General features: G+C 46.4%; 1 long non-coding RNA gene across 2 annotated transcripts in view; it reads right to left on the bottom strand.

The window, feature by feature from the left end:
* The window catches only part of LOC118925419 (uncharacterized), a 99,675-nt gene that overhangs the window by 56,736 nt on the left and 21,448 nt on the right, over positions 1–21,491 (bottom strand). The window contains exon 3 of one of the 2 annotated variants that reach the window (XR_005030039.2): positions 16,398–17,001. The exons of the other annotated variant lie outside the window; for it this stretch is intronic. This is a non-coding gene — a long non-coding RNA (uncharacterized LOC118925419). Of the gene's footprint in view, positions 1–16,397; positions 17,002–21,491 lie in introns of those variants that run through there. 2 annotated transcript variants of the gene reach the window in all.

Here is a 21,491-nt window from a genome sequence, read left to right on the forward strand (position 1 = left end):
TAGGAGCTCAGGCAAGGGGCCTCATCTGGAACTGAGTGTCATGGTCACCATGAGCTGCAGTGTCTGTGCCTGTAAGTGCCCTCGGCCGCTGGCGGTACGGACTAAGTGAGATACCATGTGTAAACGTGCCTGCCGTGGTCCTGACACACAGGGAGCTTTCAAAACTTGTTTCTTCCTTGTACCCTTTCCCCAGAGAAATAGGTTTCTGGGAACCAGGAAGAGGAACCAGCCCCTGGCAAGTGGCTTAAGGAGGGCAAGAGTGGTTTCTGTGTTGATCATGTTTTTAAGTGTTAACTGGAATAGGAAACTCAGGTGAGAGAGAAAAACCACCATGCCTGCGAAGGAGTCGACTGCACTGTTCACCCCTGGTGAGGCAGCTGAAAGAGCTTTTAAAGCAGGGAAAAAGGTCAACCCCTTGCAAGAGAGAGAATAAGGCGCCAAACCTTGTGGCCTATGGCCTCCCTCCTGCAATTCCCATGACTCCCTGTGCTGGTCTCCTCCTCTGGAAGGTGGGAAGGTCATCTCTGCCCTGTGGGGCTGTTTGGGCTGTGAACTTGGGCTGGCAGGGGTTTATAGGTGGTAAACTACAGACAGCCCTGAGGGCGACAGTGGTTTCTATCTGTGGGACCAGGCGGCCTCCTCACCGCCAGCCTGTGCAATACTATCTCTGTGACTCCCTTTAGAGTCCCCATCACCCAAATGTTACCTTCTTTTTACCTTCCAAATCCTTTTACCTTTCAAAATCCTTCTTCCTTTTCCTTCCAAATCCTTCCCATCCTTGACAACCTTGCCTCCAGGAAGCCCCTCCCAACAGCGCTCGTGCCCTCAAGCTGTCTTCAGACTGGATGGCACCAGGAGATGGTCTCTCTCTTTCTCTGGCTTGTTCTATTCTTTCTCAGTCTCACTTCACACGGACAAATACCCTCTGGTCTCCCACTGCCCCCATGTCTTCACTCTCAGAGGGTCCCCAGTCTGTGCCCACCTCAGCCCATTCCAAATCAAGGCCCCATCTAAGTGCTCTGCTGTGATGATTTCCTTTCCCTAAGTGTGCCATGCCCTGGCTCACCTTCCCTGTCTTACCTCTAAGGCCTCAGTTCAGATGTCACCTCCTTTCATCCTTGCCTCCAACCCCACTCAGTTTAGGTACTCCTACTATGAGTCCCTTTTGCACCCTGTTTCTCCCATGACTTCTCTTACCAATGCTGAAATTACACAGATTATGCCTTTCTCTCCCCCCTGACAATCAGTTGTATGAAAGCTAGTGCTTCGCTCTCCCATTCTTCAGAGTGATATCCCCAGCACCTTGCATGGTGCCTACCCAGGGCAGGTGCATGAACGCCCTATGAAAAAGTACCCTGCTCTCCAGCAACTGCTCTGAGCTCTTAACAAGCACACAACAAATGTCACCATCGATCCATTCAATCCGCAGCAGTTACCCAGGGCCTTCTCTGCTTCAGGCAGTGGGCAAGTCCCAGGATCGAATGGTAACTAAGACAATCCCTGCTCCCAGGCTGGAGGAGGCAAGAGACAAGTGCATCTCACGGCACTGATGCTATGGGTGTCATACAACCCCAGTGCTGTAGAAAGACCGGGAAGGAAGCTAGAACTTCACCTGGGAATGTCAGGGAGAGGTTTTCAGAGGAGGTGGCAGGTGATGGATCCTTTCAGATGAGGAGGAGTTTGCTAAGTTTAGGAAAGACTGGGCTGGTCACGGTGGAAGAGGCATCATGTGCAAAGACAGGGAAGGAAGGAAAGGGCCACAGTGTCAGGGGCAGGACAAGGAGCTCAGGGTTGTGGGGTGTGGCAGCTGAGAGGGAAGCAGAGGCAGTGAGACCTGAGAGGAGGGCACAGCCCACCTAGGAAGAGCTGATCCTGCAGACAGATGGAAGCCATGAGACATTGGGCCAGTCAGGCAGCCACGTTTGAGTTTTAGAAAGACGACTCTGAGCACAGTATACTCTCATTCCCTATCCTCTCTTCTCACAAGCTCTCATTCATCCTTCCATCCTTCTTCCTGCAAACAAGTGGTTCTCAAAGTATGGCTCTGAACCAGCTGCATCACATCAAGTGGGAACTTGTTAAAAATGCAAATTCTCAGGCCATACCCCCGACCCATAGAATCCAAAACACCGGGGATGGGGCTGGCCATCTGGGCTTCAACAAGCCCTCCAGGTGATTCTAATGCTCACACAAGTTCAAGAAGCCATGCTCCAGAGAATCTTGTCTTCTAAGAAGAGCAAAGAACAAATGATACACTTCCTTTAGCTCCAGAGTTCCCCAGAAACAGCCCCCCACCAAAGATCCCCATCCCAGCACATTTAGTATTTCCTCCCATAAACTGCACTGCTGTGTGGAGACGAAAAGACAGACTAGTTCTTCCCCTTACTCATTCTGTAATTCATCCGGAAGATATTACTGAGTGCGTGCTATGTATGTTTTCAGCTGAACTCATCTGAGTTTGAGTCCCAGCTTCACCCCTCTCTGCCAGGCTAGAAACACAGAGGGGCGAGGATGCCAATGGGAAAGTGAGACCAGATCGCAGAGGGAGTTCAGGGCCGGGCTCTGCCTGCAGGAGGTGGCAGTTCTGGTGGGGGGAGGCTCTCTAGATGTGTATGGCTCCATGCCCCCGCAGGGCCCCTGCAGAAGGGGCTCCCAGCTGCGCAGGGAAGGGCATGGGGTGGGGCCCTCCAGCAAACACCAACAGACACATGTTTCATATTATACGCAGCATTCTTTGTGGGAGCCCCTGTGAAAAATATACATGGCCAACCATCCCTTTCGCAGAAGGAAGGGGCCCAGGAAAGGGGATTTTGGCTGCTGGCTTTATCAAGAGTTAGAAACAAAGTAAAGGCTCTGAGCTTGTTAGGAAAACAAACTGTTTGTGCTTGGGCTTTTTATTTTAAGGATCAGGAGATGGTCTGGAGATCGGCAGATACCCAAAGAGCCCACCTGGGTGGCGAGACAATAGTGGAAAGTGCACACAGGATCTGGCACCTACCCCAGCCCCCTGACTTCCTTGCTGTGTGGCACCAGGGATCCGCCCACCTGGCTGAGCTTCTATTTCCTTATCTCAGATAGGAGGATAATAATACTTCACCTCCAGAGGAGGGGCTGTGAAGGTCCTTGGAAATGGCATTTGCAAAAGTACTTCATAAAATGCTCTATTCTTATGATCATTATTATATGTAGAAAGCTCAGAAGGAAATACTGTCCAAAAAATTATCTGGCAACATGACAAAGTGGAAGAAATATGGATTTAAAGGCAGAGAGCTGGATATAAATCCCACCTTCACCACTTACTGGCTGTGCAGCCTCAAGCAAGTTACTTCACTTCTCTGAGCTTTCTCATCTGCAAAATGGGGGTAAAAACAATCCCTACCAGATAGGCTGCTGCAAGGACTAACTCATACCCCCGTAAATGTCCCTGCCTGTGGAAGATGCTTCATACAGGTGAGCTGCAGCTCAGGGACACCACCCATCCACACGGGTGTGAGGCTGCCTCAAGAGCCAGTGCTGCTCTGCACCTCCCTCCCTCGGGAGGAGGCTGCCTTGTTCCCCTGATGCCCCTCTGAAAAGCTATTCTTCATCCTCACAGCTCTGGCGGCCTCCCTTTGCCACCTCGATCAAATTACACACCCATTTGTTTTCCCCCTTACAAAGCACTGGAGTCTGTGCAACTCCCCCCCTTCTCCCTCAGCCTGGAGAGATGGGCCAGAGTTCAGCTCAGAATAGCCCAGCCCCAGCACTTCTCATTAAGGCACAGAAAATGTCACAGCTGGCCTTATGTTCCTTCCCTTGTATGTGTCTTCATCAATTCCAGGCCCCTGGAAGCAGTTCCCAGCATCCACTTCTTTTCAGCTGAGTTCCCTGGAGGGGTGGGAGAGTTCATACACCCTCTCAAACCCAGCAGGTGTTGGTGAGGGATCTACTCCAAGGCAGAAAGGGTGGGAAGTAACATTTGTAGACCATCTCCCCCCTCTTACACTTTTATGGACATCAAATCTCAGCATGAGCATCACCTTCCTGGGGTCCCCCTCTCCTGGCCCCCCAAGACTCAGTGAAGTCCCATTACACACTCCCTTAGCAGTCTGCATTTCTTCTGGCAATATTTACGAGTACACACTGAACACCTTTCTTCCCTGGTAAGCTTTGTGAGGAGCACCATCAAGTCTATCTCATTCTCCAGCATTTCTTTAGTACCTACCACAGTGCCTGATTCACAGTAGATGCTTAACAGATAATTACTGAATTGTGGATAAAATGAGAGTTTTTGTGGCCAGGATTCTCACCTGGCCCTGGTCGACTATTTCATTTCACACCTGTGGGCAATACATGGCTGTTGACTCTATATAAAGAGCTCCTCCCAGTGCTCTGTGTGCGACATGGTGGCAGGGCTGCAAGGCTGCAGGAGAGCAGAGCACAGGCTGGAGTGGTGGCAGCGCCGAGGACAGAGGCCCAGAGGATGGCTGTGCAGGATGACTGCGCAGAGAGGCCCAGAGGATGGCTGTGCAGACAGAGAGGCCCAGAGGCAGAGACTGGCTTGCTGCATGCAGACTCGCTCTGAGTGAATGGGATTCTAGTGACTGACCTGCCACTGTGAGAATAAAGTTGGGTATAACCCTTTCACCCCAAAGAACGTTTTGCTCTCAATTTCTTTGGTCACACTGAATCCATAGCGAACTTGTCCGGGGCTGAAACCCATTGGCAAGACATGAATGAAGGAATAAAACCTCATGACAATGCTTAAGGGTAAATATTATCATTTTCCTGATTTTGCAGAGAGGCAACTGAGACTATAAGTGAAACATCTTAGCCAAACTGACAGCCAGTAAATTGTTGAGCTAAGATTCAAATCCAGGTTTTCACCAGGTTTTGCTGCATTTGTATTAAAAGCAGGCTGAAAATGTTAACAAAGGCAGTTTTTAAAAATAAAGAAGCTGAAGCTGTTTGCCCAGAATTCCCTCTCCACCCCCAACACAGCGAGATTTGTACCGAGCGAGAGGGTTCTGAGAGCTTTGTGCAACCCACGCAGGGCGGAGGAAAGGGGACAGGGGCGGCCCTTGTCCCTCAGCTGCCAGGGGCTGGATCCTCCCACGGAGCCCCTCCCCAGCTTGTCTCCACCAGGGCAGGACTTGGATGGAAAATCTCAGGGGAACAAAGACCACATTTTCCCCTGTGAAGCAGAGGCCAGTGCTGGGGAAACAATGGCCTTGCTGGGATCAAAGAGAGCTGGGCCCAGACGGGGGACAAAAGCTGAGTCCAAGCTGGATAAGAATGACAACCTGCTCTCCTCCTCCTTTCACAAAGGTCCCATTTGGGGCCCACCTCGCCTCCCTACTTGTCTTCCCTCCCCACACCGTAGAGCTCCAGCAGCCTCATTGTTCTCCCACAGCCAGCCGTGTTCTCTCCCACTCCAGGCCTTTGGTCAAGTTTTCCCTTGGCCTAACAGGCCTTCTCCCTCCTTTCCTCTCAAATGCACTTACTCAGGCTTTAGCATTGCAGCTCAAAAGCTGCCTCCTTTCTGCCCTCTGTGACCCTAGAACACCCAGGTCAATTGTACCCTGCTTGCCCCAACCCGGTTCCTGCTTCCAGTTACAGCTCTGATCATATGGAATTATTACCACCAGTGGCAACGCCTGCTTCCACAACCAGACTGTGACCACATGGAGGCCGAGTTGATTTCTTTATGATTTTGTAAATACATTGCCTAGCCCAAGAAGAGATGGATGCGTAAACATCTGTGGAATGAATAAAGCAATGAATGGTGTAAAGTGAGCTTTCCTAAGGCCTGGAAATTCACTTGGGCACATGTCTTCTGGATAAATCAAGACCTCTCTGACCTCTCATTCTCCTTCGTTTAATTTGATGCAACTAATATTCTTAGAGAGCCCCCTCTGTTCCAGGCACGGCTATTTGCTGAGAATAGAATGGTCAGCAAAACAAAGGCCTTCTCCTCAGGGAATTATAGTCTCATGGCTGAGGACAGGTAAACAAACAGTGTTAAATTGCACAACTGAAAAGTTTGCTAAGTGCTATGGAGGGACAGTACAGGGCGAGCAATAAAGAAGCATCAGTATCTGTTGAGAGCTCACCATGTGCCGGGCACAGGTCCAGGCTCAGGGAGGGATTCATCAGGGAACTGTGTGTCTATTATGGAGTTAACCTAGCTCAGAACAGAGGAAACTGGTCAAAGCCAAGAAGGCTTCCCTGAGGAAGTGACAGCTAAGCCAAATCTAAGGGATGAGCCAGCACTAAGGAGGCAAAAAACAGAAAGTGCAAATACTACAAGTTTACAATGATTAGCAGCAGGATTGGGTTGCCTATAGGACAATATAAATGCCTACACACTAAAATGCCCACAAAGAACTTGGCAGCAGAAGTTGGCAGAGCAATCAGAATCTGTGAAGGTCAGACTCAAATGCCCAGAGAGACTTTGTCTTTGCCCAACCTCATGCAGATGGCGATGGAGAGAAACAGCCCCAGGGCCCTGGCTCCAAGTCTGCTGCCTCACAATGCCATGCAGCTGATAGAGAAATTGGGGAGTTCCTTCTCTAGCCCAAAAATGGGGCCCTAGGAATACAAAGCAAAGCATGTCCAGGAAGGGTCCCTCTGGAGAACCAGTTTTAACTCAGTATGTCCTACCAAGGGACTGCTCCTTAACCATAGCAAAAATTGGAAGTGATTCCTTACTATGTTGCACTCATTCAACCCTTTACAGTTTGTAATGCACTTTCACACAAACAGTCCCATTTCTTCTAAAAGCACTGGTCAAGTCCTAAGTTTCAATGAGACTGGATTCTAATTGAGTCTTCTTATTTACTGGGACCTTGGATAAGTTATTTCACTACTCTGAGCCTGAATTTCCCATTTGTCACTGGGAACCAATGTTCCCCATGGGCAGGACTACAGTTAGGATGGCACATGGCAGCCTGGGCTTCCGTAACAAAGTACCGCAGGCTGGTGGCTTAAACAACAGAAATTTATTTTCCCACACTTCTGGAGCCTGCGCCTCCACATGGTACTCCCTCTGTATCCTAATTTCCTTTACTTATAAGGACAGCAGTCATATTGGATTAGGGCTAAAAAAAAAAACTTCACCCTTAAAAAGAAGAAAACTTCATTTTTAATCTAATTATCTCTTTAGAAGCCCTGTCTCCAACTACTTATTCATATTCCAATGTATTGGGAATTGGACTTCACCACATGAATTTTGGGTGAGTAAAATTCAGCCGTAACAGATGGAACAATGTTTGTGGACTGCTTCATGATGCCTGGCACACAGCAGGCACTGGCTAGACAGCAGGGATCATTGGCATTGGTGCCATGGGGAGAGATGGCAGGGCAGATACTACCAGTTTTCCCTCATGTGCTGTGATGGACGAATAGGGCTATGAGGTGCCCCAGGTTCTAATCCTGCCTTGCTGCCTGGATGACTTTTGCAAGACCTCGATGTTTTCTCCTTGGTAACAACAAAAGGGAGGCACCCCAAAATATCTACATCCCTCTTCTTCTCACATAGTTCCATTGTGTAAATAGGGAAAATTAGGTCCCCAGCACTGGTTCCTCCACCAGCAGGACAGGAGAGGCTAAGGTCCTGACATTTTCAGAACCAGTCACACCAATGCTCACCAAGGGCTCAGCTTCCTGCTGCTGCTCTGAACATGCAGTTGAAGCAACTCAGAAAACATTCTCTCCCTTCCCTTTCTTCTACCACCCACCTCAACAAGTCGGAGACAGCATTTCTCTTGGAGGCAATCAGTTATAAAATTGTTAGGGACAGAAGACGTGACTAAGAGAGCTCTCCTAATAAGACCCGATTGTCCCCTGGTCACTCACTGGTATCTTAAGCCAGATTCATTCATCTGGCAAACTTCCCTGCCCTCTACTGCGTTGGCATGCCCAGAACAGCCAACCTCCAGGAGCAGGTGATGTGTCCAGGACTTTCCCAGCATACTGCTCGGTCAGTGAGATGCTGAAGAGGTTGTTGGTTTTTTGTGGGCTTTTTTTAAGACTATATCAGCACATCCTTTTTGCAACATGAGCCCAGGCAGTTCCTAAAGACTGGCGTGAGTCTATTGTATTTGCTTCCTCTTCGAATCCAGTCAAATCAAGATAGTGATGCCAAAAGAGATGAGTGAGCAGAGGAGAGCCGCTGAAATGGCACTTTGGCACAGCAGGAAAAACGTGGGTTTTGAAAAGTTGCTAATTGATCTTTGGCCAGTGAGGCCCTATCTGGGGCAGCTCTTTGTGCTCCATTTTTGAGCCCCATATATTGTACTGATATTCAAAATGACCCATGCACATTGCAGAAAATTTGGAAAACAGAAAAATGTGCACACACATATTTATACACTTGCACACACACACACACACAATCTATAAGCCCATCATCCTAAGATAATTATTGAGATCACTGTTATTAGTATTAGGATGTATCTTATTCTAGTCTTATTTCTTGTGAGTAGAGATCACAGTAAAGATACCGTTTTATGTCTTGCTTTTCTTTTTTAGTTTTATTGAGCTATAATTGATGGCCCTTGCTTGTTTTAATTAGCATTTTATCATAGATTTTTTTTCCAAAAAAAACTTTAATGTCTGCATAATATTCCATTAAACTGATGTACCACTGCTACTTAGCCATTTTCCTATTGTGGATATTTAAGTTAGTTCTGTTTTATTGTGAATAGCCTTTCTTTTATTTGTTGGGCTGTTATAAATAACATTACCTGGGACATCCTAGTACTTTATCCACCTTTTTCTATGAAATATCACTTCCTTAATTTCACACATTGTATTCTTAGAACAATCCTGAGAATTAAGTGTTTTCATGTAGAATAGATGAGGGTCCAGAAGCCAAGAGATAAAACACAGTTTGTAAACCCTGACTGAAGCAGAGCCCACTTCTTTAGATCACCAGTGTCATGCTTTATCACTCTGTGCTTCACATTATAAGGTGAATAATAGGAAAATGAACCATCTGACAGCCACCTCCCATCAGGAATTGCTGGAGAAGCCAGGAATTCTGCAGCTGGAGGAGGGAAGACTTATAGAGCAAAGATGTTTTCTAGGATCTGCTGGAACAACAGATTGTCTGGTGAAAAAGCAGTAAGCTTGTCCTGTGCAGCAACAGAGGCCAGAACAACAACATCTATGTAAAAATTAGAGGTGATTTCCATTCAGTATATGAAGGAAGTATGGTGCCATGGGCTTGACATAAACATAGACTTGAGTTCGAATCCATGCTCCATTACTTACTGGTTGTGTAAACCACTTGTGTTCTCTGAAACTCAATTCCCACAAATTTAAACCATGTAAGGTTGATCTGAGGATCAATGATAATGTGCATTTAGTATACAGTTGGGTGAATAGCAGGGGCTCAAAAACTGGTCATCCTTATTTTTAACACTAGATTATGGCTGTCCAATCCTGGGATGGGCCACACTGGATGTTCAAGCAGAGTTGGGGTATCCAACTGTTCAATATTTGGGGGAAGCAGCAGAGGTTGAACCAGGTGATCTCTAAGTCACATTGTAGGAAAAATGTGAGCCAGATTTAGAAGCACAGGTCAATGGGCACAAGCCCCTGCTCCTTTACTTAGCAGGTGAGGCATAAGGACAAATGACTTTGCCTCTCTGGGCCTCAGTCATTTCATTTGTAAAAATGGGAATAGTAACAGTGCACTCCTCACTGGGCTATTGGGAGAGAAAAAAGAGACTGTTGATATGCAAGTACTCAATATAACTCTAAAATTTTCCATCAAGACCCATTAATTTTATGATTATCATTCCAACTCAACAATGTGATGACTCTCCTGAGGTTGCACAGAGAAAATAAATTGTGCTTCTGATAAAAATGTGCCTTTCAGTCTCCACCACCTTTCACAGCAGTCACCGGATTTTGCAGTATTGTTCAAAGAGAGAGCCAGCCAGGCTGGCCAGGGCACACCTGGGGTTTGGAGGGGCTTATGATGCTGCCTGTGGAACTGTCTTTCATCTTCCAGGAATGTCTACAGTATTTACAGAGCAGACAGTGCCTAACCTCCAGGACTGGGTCACAGATGTGAGGACCTTTCCTCAGCCCCTTCACCTCTGCCTGTGGGACATTCACAGGTTTTGGACAGCTGACCCTTTGGGCTGGAATGCAGTGAGTGCAGCCTGCCACATCTTCCATCAATTTCCTTAGGAAAGAAAGATCCCAGAGGGGCAGCCTGCATTCTTCCATCTGACCTCAGCCATCCAGTGTGTCTTTAGGATTTTGTCTGTTCACTGATTGCAGCAACTGACTGGTGCCCTTCACCACGTGAGGCCGGACATTCCTGATCCTCAGTGCTCAGACTTCCATCCATCCCTTGGGAATGGACGGGAATTGCATTCAGAGGAAGAAGTGGCTTACAACAGCTCCACCCCATTAATTCTGAATAGATGTCTTCTTAGCCAACATTACCTTTCCTCCATTGAAGATTTGGGATTTATATCAACCCCAATCAGTCTCCTTAGCAGAATTGGGCAGTTCAAAGCTCTGAAGGCAGGTAGACCTGATCATAAATACCAGTTCTGGCATTTATTTGTGACATAAGGCAAGCTGCGATATAGATTATATGAGAAGTGTATATTAGACCCTTAGCCCACTGCCTAGCCCATAGTGAGCATTGTATGATAGTTAGTTGTCACTTAGCTATTGTGCTAGCAGCATGATCTTGAGCAATTCATGTAGCTTTTCTGACCCCGGACACTGAGGCAGCTGCTGCGGGCGCAGCTGAGGGGTCATGTAAAGTAAATCGGGAGCAGGCTCAAATTACCCAGGCAGCCACTAAGTGCTTTGGCAGGGAAGATGACCACTCTCCGTCTGTCCTTCCCAGGCTCTCCCTGCCCTGCTTCAGGAGTAGAGTATTTCTCTAGACCTGAATCCATGGGATCACCAAAATAAAAAAGACTCTTGGCCTCTAGTTTTCATCCTTTCTCAACCCCCACACTTACCCTGGTATTTATCACCTAAAAGCAGCTTTGCCACATGCTTCCAAACTCAAAGAGCTTCACTGGATCCCTACTGTTTCACAAATGAGGTTCAAATTCAAAGCATAAAGTTAAGATCTTCTAGAATTGTCCACCACTTATCATGAGATGGACTCACGGTATAATGGGGATGGGGACCTCTGGACCAGGAGTCGAAATGCCTAGCTGAAGTCTCACCCATGCCACATCATGCCTAAATTGTTCAGAGCAAATTTCCTGGAAGAAACAAGTGAATATTCCTCAGTTCCACAAGGTAAGAGCTGGTGCCAGGCACTTTCACAGGCTACTTCAGTGAATTCCCACAACCTCCACTGGGAGGTAGGTTCTTCTTGTCTCCGTCTTGCAGAAGGGAAGACAGAGCCCCAGACTAACATCAGTAGAGTCTCTGCACTCACTTCCATGTGTATGAAATGGGGACCCTTGAAATGCCCCCAAGGAGACATAGAGCTCCTTCCAAATGTGTGAGGTACAGGGCTTTTACCAACAGCACCTCTTTCTGGCCTCATCCTTCTTTCTTCTCATTCTACAGCTAAGCTATGGAGATAGCATAATGTCTGAATCTCACATGGATTTAATAAAAGTCCGCAAATGCTTTTTGAAGCCTGGACTCATTACCGGGTTCCCATCATAGAATAAGAAGCAGACAACTCTCCCCCAGCCTCAACTAGAACAGGCCTCCCTGTTACCTACCCCAAAGTCCCACTGCCCTTACCTGATAGCTCTTATGATCATACACAGTGAGGATACGGTGCTGTGGAGCTCACGAGGCTAAGAATTCTGTTTCATGTGCTCATCGCTATATGCTCGCTATAGCTGGGTTCCCTGTACTGAATGAACAGGTAAGTTAGTAAGACTGTCTTACCTGGCAGCAGTGTATGTACAGCATGAACTGCAACAGAAAGGAGCAACTGGGACAAGCCATGTAGGTTCACACTGATGCAACTCAGAATCTATTTTGTTAAGTCATAACAAAGATAAGCAGACTGAAGTAAAGTTAGTTACAGACTCCCAGGAGAGCAAAAGCTTCAAGGACTTGAGTTCAAATTCCCCTCTGCCCCAAACCACACTGTGTGACCTTGGGAGATACCATCGCCTTCCTGAGCCTCCCTTCCTCACCTGAGGGGGGCCTGGAGGAAGGTGGGATCAGGCAGCATCAGGAGAGCGCACAACATGATTCCAGGTCTGATATTCACAGTTCTCCACTGGCAAATTCCTCTTGTTCCAACTGTTAAGGACATTTTGAAAACAGCTGAAACTGTGTCTTGAATATTAGAACTTAGAGGCAGCTTCGGAGAATAAAACACACATGCCGACCAATACTCCCATCTCAGTATGGTGCAAAGATTTAGGATACGGGCAATGCAAAAGGGTTAAAGCAGGGGTTAAGGGTTTAATGCGATCAGAAAGGATTCTCAAGTGCTCTCTTTCCCATTCTTTCTCTCTCTTAAACACACACACATACTCACATGCACACCACGCCAAGCTAATCCTCCTACCTCTCAGGATCAAAAAAGAAAAAAACAAGGGGATGGGAGAAGGAATTGTGGTTTACTACCCTCTCCAGATTTTCTTTGTTCAAAGCCTAGTTCAACTGAGCATTAAGCATCAGCTCATCCAAATCACTAGAGTGGGGATTACAAGTCTGTTCAAATGCAGATTTCTAGGCTCCACATAGGTCTTCACTGTCCCCCTCCCCACTTCTTATGCTTACTAAGTTTTGAGATTCACTATGTAAACACTTAGTGTAATTTGGGGACTATTCAAATGTGCCACACACTTTATACAGTAGCTTGAAGCATATGAAATCACCAATATTTCTATCATTTCTGACTTTCAAAAGTGGAGATTTCATATGAGTCAACCTAACTTATTAGCATATTTGATTTACACCTCCACATAGCCTCCCATGTAGGCATAGTTATTCCTATCCTACAGGAAAGCACAAGGTGCCGCAGTGAATCCTGGTGGACTCACCAATCTGTGGGAGGCAGAGGTGAGATTTGAACACAGGTCTCTCTCTCCACACAGCCCACACATACCTCTTTGTTCCTGAACTTTGCACTGCTGCTCCTTAGGACAACTGAAACACTAGACAGATGTGCACTGTTTCAGCCAGTGTCCTCAGTTGGTGCCATTTCTGGCTCAAAACCAGCCATGAGTTTGTCCCTCAAAACCTGGGTGGTGTGCACAAGTTTTCAGAAAGCTTTGTCAGAAACTAAACTGATGTTTTTCCTGGAATGACTTTTGGAAGGGAGCATGATTACTGATTAAATATGAAGTGGTTTGAAACCTAAGTGTCTCTCTAAATAACATAATGTTTATTACTGGTGACAAGGAGGGGCTGCCAGAGGCTGTCTCCTCAAGGTTATTTATGTGTCCCCATCTCAACACCCCCTCTGGAAGCTGCTGCAGTGGCCCTCTTCGGGTTTGATGGCCCCCAGGGGATCCATGTCCTGAAGTGGCCTGAGGGCTGGGAGAGAGTATTGCTGTGCCCAGAGCCATCAGCAACTCTGGCTGAACTCCATGCCTGCCTAAAATCTGGCTGTACTGCTTCATGCCCAGAGGAGGTGGAGACTTACAGACACACACTCTCCCCCATCTTAGGTTGAGGCTGGGGAATGCTGATCTGTGATGCTCTGGAAGGAATCCTAGAGGGTGGCGGAAGGGAAAAAAAGAAGCTTTGTCTAGAAACACCTCTTATGTTTCATCTAGCATTTCTTTGAATTCTTCAAAGACCCCTCAGTATGATGGCTCCTGTTGCCGTCTCAAAGATGAGAAAAAGCAAGACCCAAGAAAGTTAATACTTTTTCCAGGTAAACACAGGATTTGAACTCAGGACTGTGTGATTCCAAAGCCCCCATTCATTCCAGCAACGAAGTGGGGCAGCAGGGAAAGGACACTTATTTTATGCCAAACACCATACTAGGTGACATCCTTTCCATTATTCCTTCTACTGTTCCTGTGAGGAAGGCACAATTATGCCCATTTTACAGGTAAGAAAACTGAGGTTCAGAGTATTGTAGTGTTTGCCCAAGGTTCCACGGGTAATAAATAGAACCAGGCTAAGCCCAGGCTGGTTCTCACTGCCCACCCCATCCTGCTGCCTCACTGGCGATGAATCCCAAAGTCTGGATTTCTTCCTAACCCCACCATTAACTAGTGTGTGATCTGGAGCAAATCACTTGCTCGCTCAACCTCAGTTTCCCTTTCTGTGTCATGAAAATACCTCAAGTCCCTCCCAGGTTTATAAACATGAGACAGTGGAGGACTGTCAAAACAGTCTCTACATGCTGGATAAATGACCTGGCTCCTGCTTGGACTACAAATAAATCTTGTCTAAGTTGCTGGCCATCGAGCTGTCTTTGTAAAGGGAATATATCTCAGCAGACACTAAAGGGGTTTATGTCAGTCACTAGCAAATGGTTGGGTGGGCAGCTAAGATAGGAGAGTGTTGGGAGAAGCAAGAAACTTCAATAAATTCTTGGAAAGCCATCTCACTCCACCATAGCAGGAAGAGGTGGGAGCAGAGAATATTGGGGATTTGTATGAGTTGATTCTGGGCTTGCTGAAAAGCCAAGTGATATTTTCTGCTGGTATGACATTATGCATTAATATCATACCAGCTCATCACCCCTAACTTTTTCACCCTTCTCCATGCCCCCAGCATCTGCGAGAGTCAGGGCTGACAAGCGTTCAGTCCTGGGCTCACCAGTTACAGTAGAAGCTGCAATAGACTGACCCCAAGAAAGGAAAGGAACTAATTTGCTGCAGACCAAATGTATGCAAGGCACATATTCAATACTAAAAATAACTGATACCGCAGTGTTTTTTTATGTAATCATAAAAATAATAACAATGAAAAGGAGAGTAAGGACAGTGAAGACAATGATAATAGTAACCCATTTAGGGGCACTTTTCTTTGTGCTGATCTGCCAGTCTCCACACACACACTAATCCTTGAAACAACTCCATAAAGTATTTATTGTTACCCTGTCCACTTCACCAATTCAGGCCCCTGAGGCTAAGAAGTTGAGTAACTTATTCAAAATCACATAGCAGGTAGCTGGCAGATTGGGGATCTGACCCCAGATATGCGACCTGAATACTTCGGCTGCTCTCCATGAGGCCATGAGGCTCCAGGAAGATCCTCATCAACGTCCCTGTCTTTCCTCTTACTGTGTCACCTTGGTCAAAGCATTGAACCTCCCGAACCTCAGTTTCCCTATCTGTAAAATGTTGTTGTGTGGGGACCTAGAACATTAGATCCATTCTCATGTTTTGCCAGTCGCTCCATCATTTGTGGGGCTCTTTTGGCGTGTCAGACATTGAGCTGGGTTCCGGCGTTCAGGAGCTGCATAGAATCTCCACTGACAAGGACGAAAGACACAGGTGCCACTGATCAAAAAGCAGCACGCCCAGCCTAGCCACTCTGGAGAACTGACTGCACTCCCAGAAGCACTGGATAAATGTCCAGAGTTTTTACAAAACCTCATGTTAATTAATACTATTGTTATTCTTGAAATATTAAGGCTCATTTCCCTTCTGAGTCGCACTTCCTGGGTTCAGACAGAGGCCTGGGCCAGCAGAGCATGTACACGCAGCTGGTATCAAAACTTGCAACACATTGGACTTTTCTTTTAAACCCTCCAGGATCGTATAGCTTGGAAAATCCCTAAGGTGACTCAGAGAATTTCAGGGAAAGTGACCAAAGTTGATGCCTCTAAAGACCCTGGATCCTACCAACTCTGTGGCTGCCAGTCTCCCAGAGCAAACTGCTTGGACCCTCTCACGGCTGTGGCAGCTGAGGGAAAGGGCTCCCAGCGAGGGGCTCTCAATGCCCAGGCCCCACTTGCTCCTCAGCTCTGTGTCAGGTGTGGGTCCCTGGGAAAGTTCCTCCAAGAACAGTGTCCTCATCTGCAAAGTGCTTATAGGACTTCTACTTTCTTTTCCTTGCCAGGCTGCTGTAAGAATGAAATGGGAAAGTACACTATTGTGCAAGGATACACCTGTGAGGTAGAATCCATTCATTCTCTACTTATTGAGCCAACACTATCACAAACTGACCATAGTACCTAATGTTTATTGGGGGCTAATTCCGTATATCAAATTAGTTAATAATTCTACATATTAGATTTTTTAATGTATGTAAAACAGTTTAGTAAAAAATAAAATTAGTGTGGATAAAACTAAACAGTTTAGCTAAAAAAAACTAGTTTGATCGCCACATTTTGCAGGTTGGGTAAATGTTCCTGCAGAGGTGAAGTGTCTTGCTTAAGGCTCCACAGATGGCTGAGAAGTGAAGAGCTGGAGTATCAACCCAGGCAGTGCTGCTCAAGTATGGCTCTTACCCTCCCTGCTGTGCTGCCTCACTCTCCACCTGCAGACAATTTCAGTATACCGTGATCCAGGCTGTGATGGAGGGAGTACAAAGGGGCCACTGAAACCAGAGGAGGGGCTCTGACCCAACTCAAGGACATCAAAGAAGGCCTCTTGGTGGAAGTGGGTACCAAGTAGCAAAGTAACACCGGCTGAAGTTCCCATCATGGGGAAGCTCTGGGGTGAGAAGAGGCTGGGGCATGTGAATGGTGGAGAGAAGTGGCAGCACTGGGGTGCAGGGGGACAGAGCAGGGGCCTTTCGTGCAGGGCCCTGTAAGCTGTGTCTCAGGCAGAGTCCCAGCAGAAAGAGATGGCATCTCACCTGAGTGACTTAAGAAAAGCTTAAGAAAAGACCTTCACATAAACTGAGGGCAGGGAGTAGGAAAATCAGTCATGGATGCAGCCCCTGTGGGCTAGGAACCGTTACCACCCTGCAGCCTGAAGGACCCAGGGGAGGGCAGGGAGGGGTACGGGGAAGGCCATCCAGGAGCTGTTCAAGTGCATCTCAGAGCAGTTCACGGCCATGTTCCGGCGCGAGGCCTTCTTGCACTGGTACACGGGCGAGGGCATGGATGAGATGGAGTTCACTGAGGCTGAGAGCAACATGAACGACCTGGTATCCAAGTACCGGCAGTACCAGGACACCACAGCCAATGATCAAGGGGAGTTTGAGGAAGAGGAGGGTGAGGAAGAGGCCTAAGAACTTCGCAAATAAATCACGTATCCTTAGTGAACTTTTGTTGTCCTTCATCAAGCATGGTCTTTCTATTTTTATACTATGGTGCTCAGTTTTGCCTCTGTCAGAAATTCACACTGTTGATGTAATAATGTGGAACACCTCTAACAATTACAGTATTGTCTAAGATATCTATTGGTAGAGGAGCACAGCCCTCCACCGGGACCTGGCAGGAGTGAAGCAGAAGGTCAATGTTCTGACTCCTCTCCTTGTCCCCTCCCACCTCTGGGGGCTGCATTGGCTGAACCCAGCTGGAAACACACTCCCTAGGGGTCACAGAGCAGGGTGGCAAAGGGAGAGGGCAAGCTGCAGGGGGCCACCCAGAAGACAACCTGTCAGGGGTTTGTTATTTATCCTGAGGAGCATGAGGAGCCACTGCCGTGACACCAACAGATCTCCATTTTAGAAGGATGGCTCAGCTCACAAGCTGCAGGAAAGTTAAGTAAAGCAGCATGTGAGACCAGAGGAAGGAAGACCAGGTAAGGGTAAAGGGGCTCGACAGGTGGTTAGTTGGGGCCCTCCCACACCCCAGGAGATTGCAGACCTCTTCCCTACCTCCTCCCCTCCATGTGTGTGCTGTGGAACGGGTGACGGTCACATGAAGGCTTGTACCTGTAGGGCATTTACTTTATGCCAGGCACTATTTGAAGTGGCTTACATTTAATCAGTGGTGTCCACTGAGCAGTCCTGTTTTACAGGTGAGAAAATGGAGGCACGGAGACTTTCAACAAATTCCTGAAGGACACCGAGACAGCGACCAGCAAGGCTGGGTCAGAACTCAGCAAGGTGGTTCTCCAGAATCTGTCTACTTAATCTACTCACGTTTTCCATGTGAGCTAGAAAGTCCCAGAGCACATCAATAATGAGGAAAATGAGGCCCAGAAAGAGGGAGTGACTTGCCAGGTGAGAGACAGATCCTAGACAAGAACCCCTGCCTCCTGGTCTAGTGTTCGCCCTCCTGCATCTCCTGCAGGCTTCCTGACCGCTGACTAGAAAAAAGCTGGGTTTCTCGCTAACAGCTCCACTATGCTGGAGTGAGCACTCCGCTCCAGGAAGCCAGTTTACGGGACACTGAAGTCCTTTGCTGATGACCTATTTTCTTCACACTGGACCTGGAGTTTGGCCAGGTACTCCAAGCAACTCCTTGCAGGAGTCACGAAGCTTTGAGCTGGGGAATAACTCAAGCTATGTATTTCCAGAGTCAGGAAAACCCCTAAGGTCCCATTCCTCAGCTCCTCAGCCCACAAGGAGGCTGCTTGGCAGTCAGTGGAAGGTATTTTCCTATCCTCCTGAGACTCACGGCTGACCCTTGGTGAGTCTGGGGTCACCATCCCTTCTTCACCACTCTCACCCCATAATTATTCTATACATGGAAAACTTTAGGTTGGGCAATGTGTTTATCCAAACCCCACATTGAACTAATGGGGAAACTGAGTCCAGCAAGGAGACTGGGCCAGCTCCAAGGCAAAGTAGGGCCAGCAACAGCGGAGGCAGGCTGGAAACCCAGCCGTCCACCCCGAATCCTACCTCTTCCCATCATACCCCGGAGGGTCCTCCCACTGTTTGCCCAGCGAAAATACTTACTAAAGGTGTTTTATATTCTCCTTAAAATCCTGAACAGTTTTAGATATGCTTTCAGAAACATCTTTGTGGAAATAAAGAAAACATAGTTCAGGGAGTAACTTGTCTCCCTGGCCCTTTACTTAATCTGTTTACTCAGGATTACTGGAACAATTACCAAACTGTCCCCTTCCCCGGGGCAGGGGTGGAGGAAGAGGGCGCAAAGGAGGTAAATTTAGGACGTATCCATCAGTTGAATGATCTAGTGTTTGTGAAGGGCTTCAGTTTACTGTGTGTTCATCTACAGTTTACAACAGCCTTGTGAGGTAGACATGCCTGTTGCTGGCCTGGCCGTGTCTCCACTGGACACTAGAGTAAGATAAACCCAGGCTGAATCCCAGTCTCAACTCACACAAACTGTATGAACTCAGCTCAATTATCTTTTCTAAGCCTCCATTTTCCTCCTTTATAAAATGCCCATTAGGCAGATTTGTTGAGAAGACTGAATGAGATAAGGTGCCCAGCACATTATATCACTCAGCAAATGTTAGGGATGGTTCTTCTTGAGTTCTCTGCCAGGGACCGCATTACCAAAAAGGTAGTTGACCCTGGAATTTGTTCCCCCAATACTGGCAGAAAATATAAATAAGCATTACAGGGTTTGATAGATTCCAGATGACAAATTGATAGTGGGAGCTAGATATATTCAGGATTGGCCTATCACTATGGTTAATCTAATCGAAGTGAATCCAAGTTTTACACGGGACTTACTGCAAAGATGCTCTATTTTTCTGCTGGATGGGAATGCAGAGAATGGAAGCCAGAAGGTCCCAGCTGCCATTCTGCTACTGTGTGGAAACCGAGAATGAAGCAAGCAAGGAGGAAAGGAGGCCTGAAGAGGAAGAGAGATGGGTTTCTGAGGACTCTCTGAAGCCTCCTTTCCCCAAGTTCTGCCCCAGGACATTTAAATTGTATGAAGCAACACATTCATTTTGGGTAGCAGGGAGTGAAAGAATTCTACAGATTCCCTCCTTGACCACAAGTGCTGTAGAAGACGCAGAGGGGCCCTAGCCAGCTGGGCCAGAAGAGTTGGGTGATGCCCTTGGAATAAGACACACCAGCACTTCAGGAGATTGTGGGACTGCTCTATTTTTTAAACTGGATAGTGAGTGTAGCAGTCTCCTCTTATCTACAGGATGCATCCCAAGAGCCCCCAGTGGATGCCTGCAACCAGGAATAGTACCAAACCCTATACATATATACCTAATGAAAAAGTTGAATTTATAAGTGAGGCACAGTAAGAGATTAATGACAATAACTAATAATAAAATAGAATAATTTTAACAATATATTGTAATAAAAGTTGTGTGAATGTGGCCTCTCTCAAAATATCTTAGTGTACTGTACTCATTTTTCTTGTGATAATGTGACATGGTAAGATGCCCATGTGATACAATGAAGTGAGGTGAATGCTGTAGGCATGGTGTTGTAGCCTTAGGCTGCTTTTCTCATCCTGAGAAGGAGGATTGTTTGCTTCCTGACGTGGGTAACTGAAACCATAGAAAGCGAAACCATTGATAAGGAGGGGGCTACTGTACGTAGGTGATTTTTATGCTATTCTTTGTGCCTTGAATGGGTGAAATACATCATAAACTTTTAAAAAATTCTACCTAAGGAAGTATAGCTGGAACAACTTTTCTAGAGGCAATCTGGCAATTCTTTATCAATTTCATTACTTACCAATTTAAAAATGCACAAATCTCTTAGCCCTAAAATTCCCTTCTTATCCTAGGAAAATATTTAAATGTCCATAGTATTTATAATTTTTCAAAAACTGCAAAGAATTTACAAGTTTTATCAATAAGGAATTGAGTAAATTAGGGAAAATCTTCACAATGGATTATTTGTGTAATCATGGACAAGAATGTAATATTTTTTGTGCATTAATGGAAAAATCTATGTTATATACAGTTAAGTGGCAGGGGTGAGGAAGAACTGTGTTTCATTTAGAAATTACATCTAGATACCAGTAACAGAAAACCTCATCACAGTGGCTTAAAATCACAGAGAATTATTCTCCAAAGTTAAAGATGGCCTGGGAAAGGACTGTCACAACTGGTATGGCTATTCCTTTAAGTCATCAAAAACTCAGATATTTTATTGTGATCTCCACTGTGTAGCTTCCATCCTCAGGGTGCCCTCATGGCTTAAGAAATGACTGCTGTAACTCTATCGTCTTACCTGTTTTGTAGGCCAGGAGGAGGAAGGAAAAAGGCTAAAAGGACACATGTTCCATCTGAATAAGCCTCCTTAAGCAACATTTTTACTGCTGCACCAATCTGTTTATGTGCTAGTGGCCAGAACTTAAGCCATGTACATCCACCCCGTGGGAATGGAGGCCAGGAAATGTAGTCTTTATTCCAGGTGGCAATGTGCTCAGCTAAAAATCAAGATCTGCCCTAAGGTGCATGTGTGTTTGTGTGTGTAGGTAGAATGCCACATATATGTTTATATGAACACAGAATAAAGTCTGGAAGCAAATACACATAACAAAAAAAAATGATTATGTCTGGGAAGTCAGATTTAGGGGAGTATTCTTCCACCTGCTACTTCGTATTATCCTGAATTAATAAAATTACTTTTAACCAACTTATATTATTTTTAGAATCAGAAAAAAATTAAGATATCACAATTTTGAAGGAAAAAAAGATGATGGTATTAAAGTCCTATAATGTAAACTCCAGAGTGCATTATGAATTAGCAACATTATTTTATGCCAGGGTTTGATACATGCATTCATATTCATG

The sequence above is a fragment of the Manis pentadactyla genome, chromosome 4 (genome assembly GCF_030020395.1).
Source record: "Manis pentadactyla isolate mManPen7 chromosome 4, mManPen7.hap1, whole genome shotgun sequence".
Taxonomy (NCBI): domain Eukaryota; kingdom Metazoa; phylum Chordata; class Mammalia; order Pholidota; family Manidae; genus Manis; species Manis pentadactyla.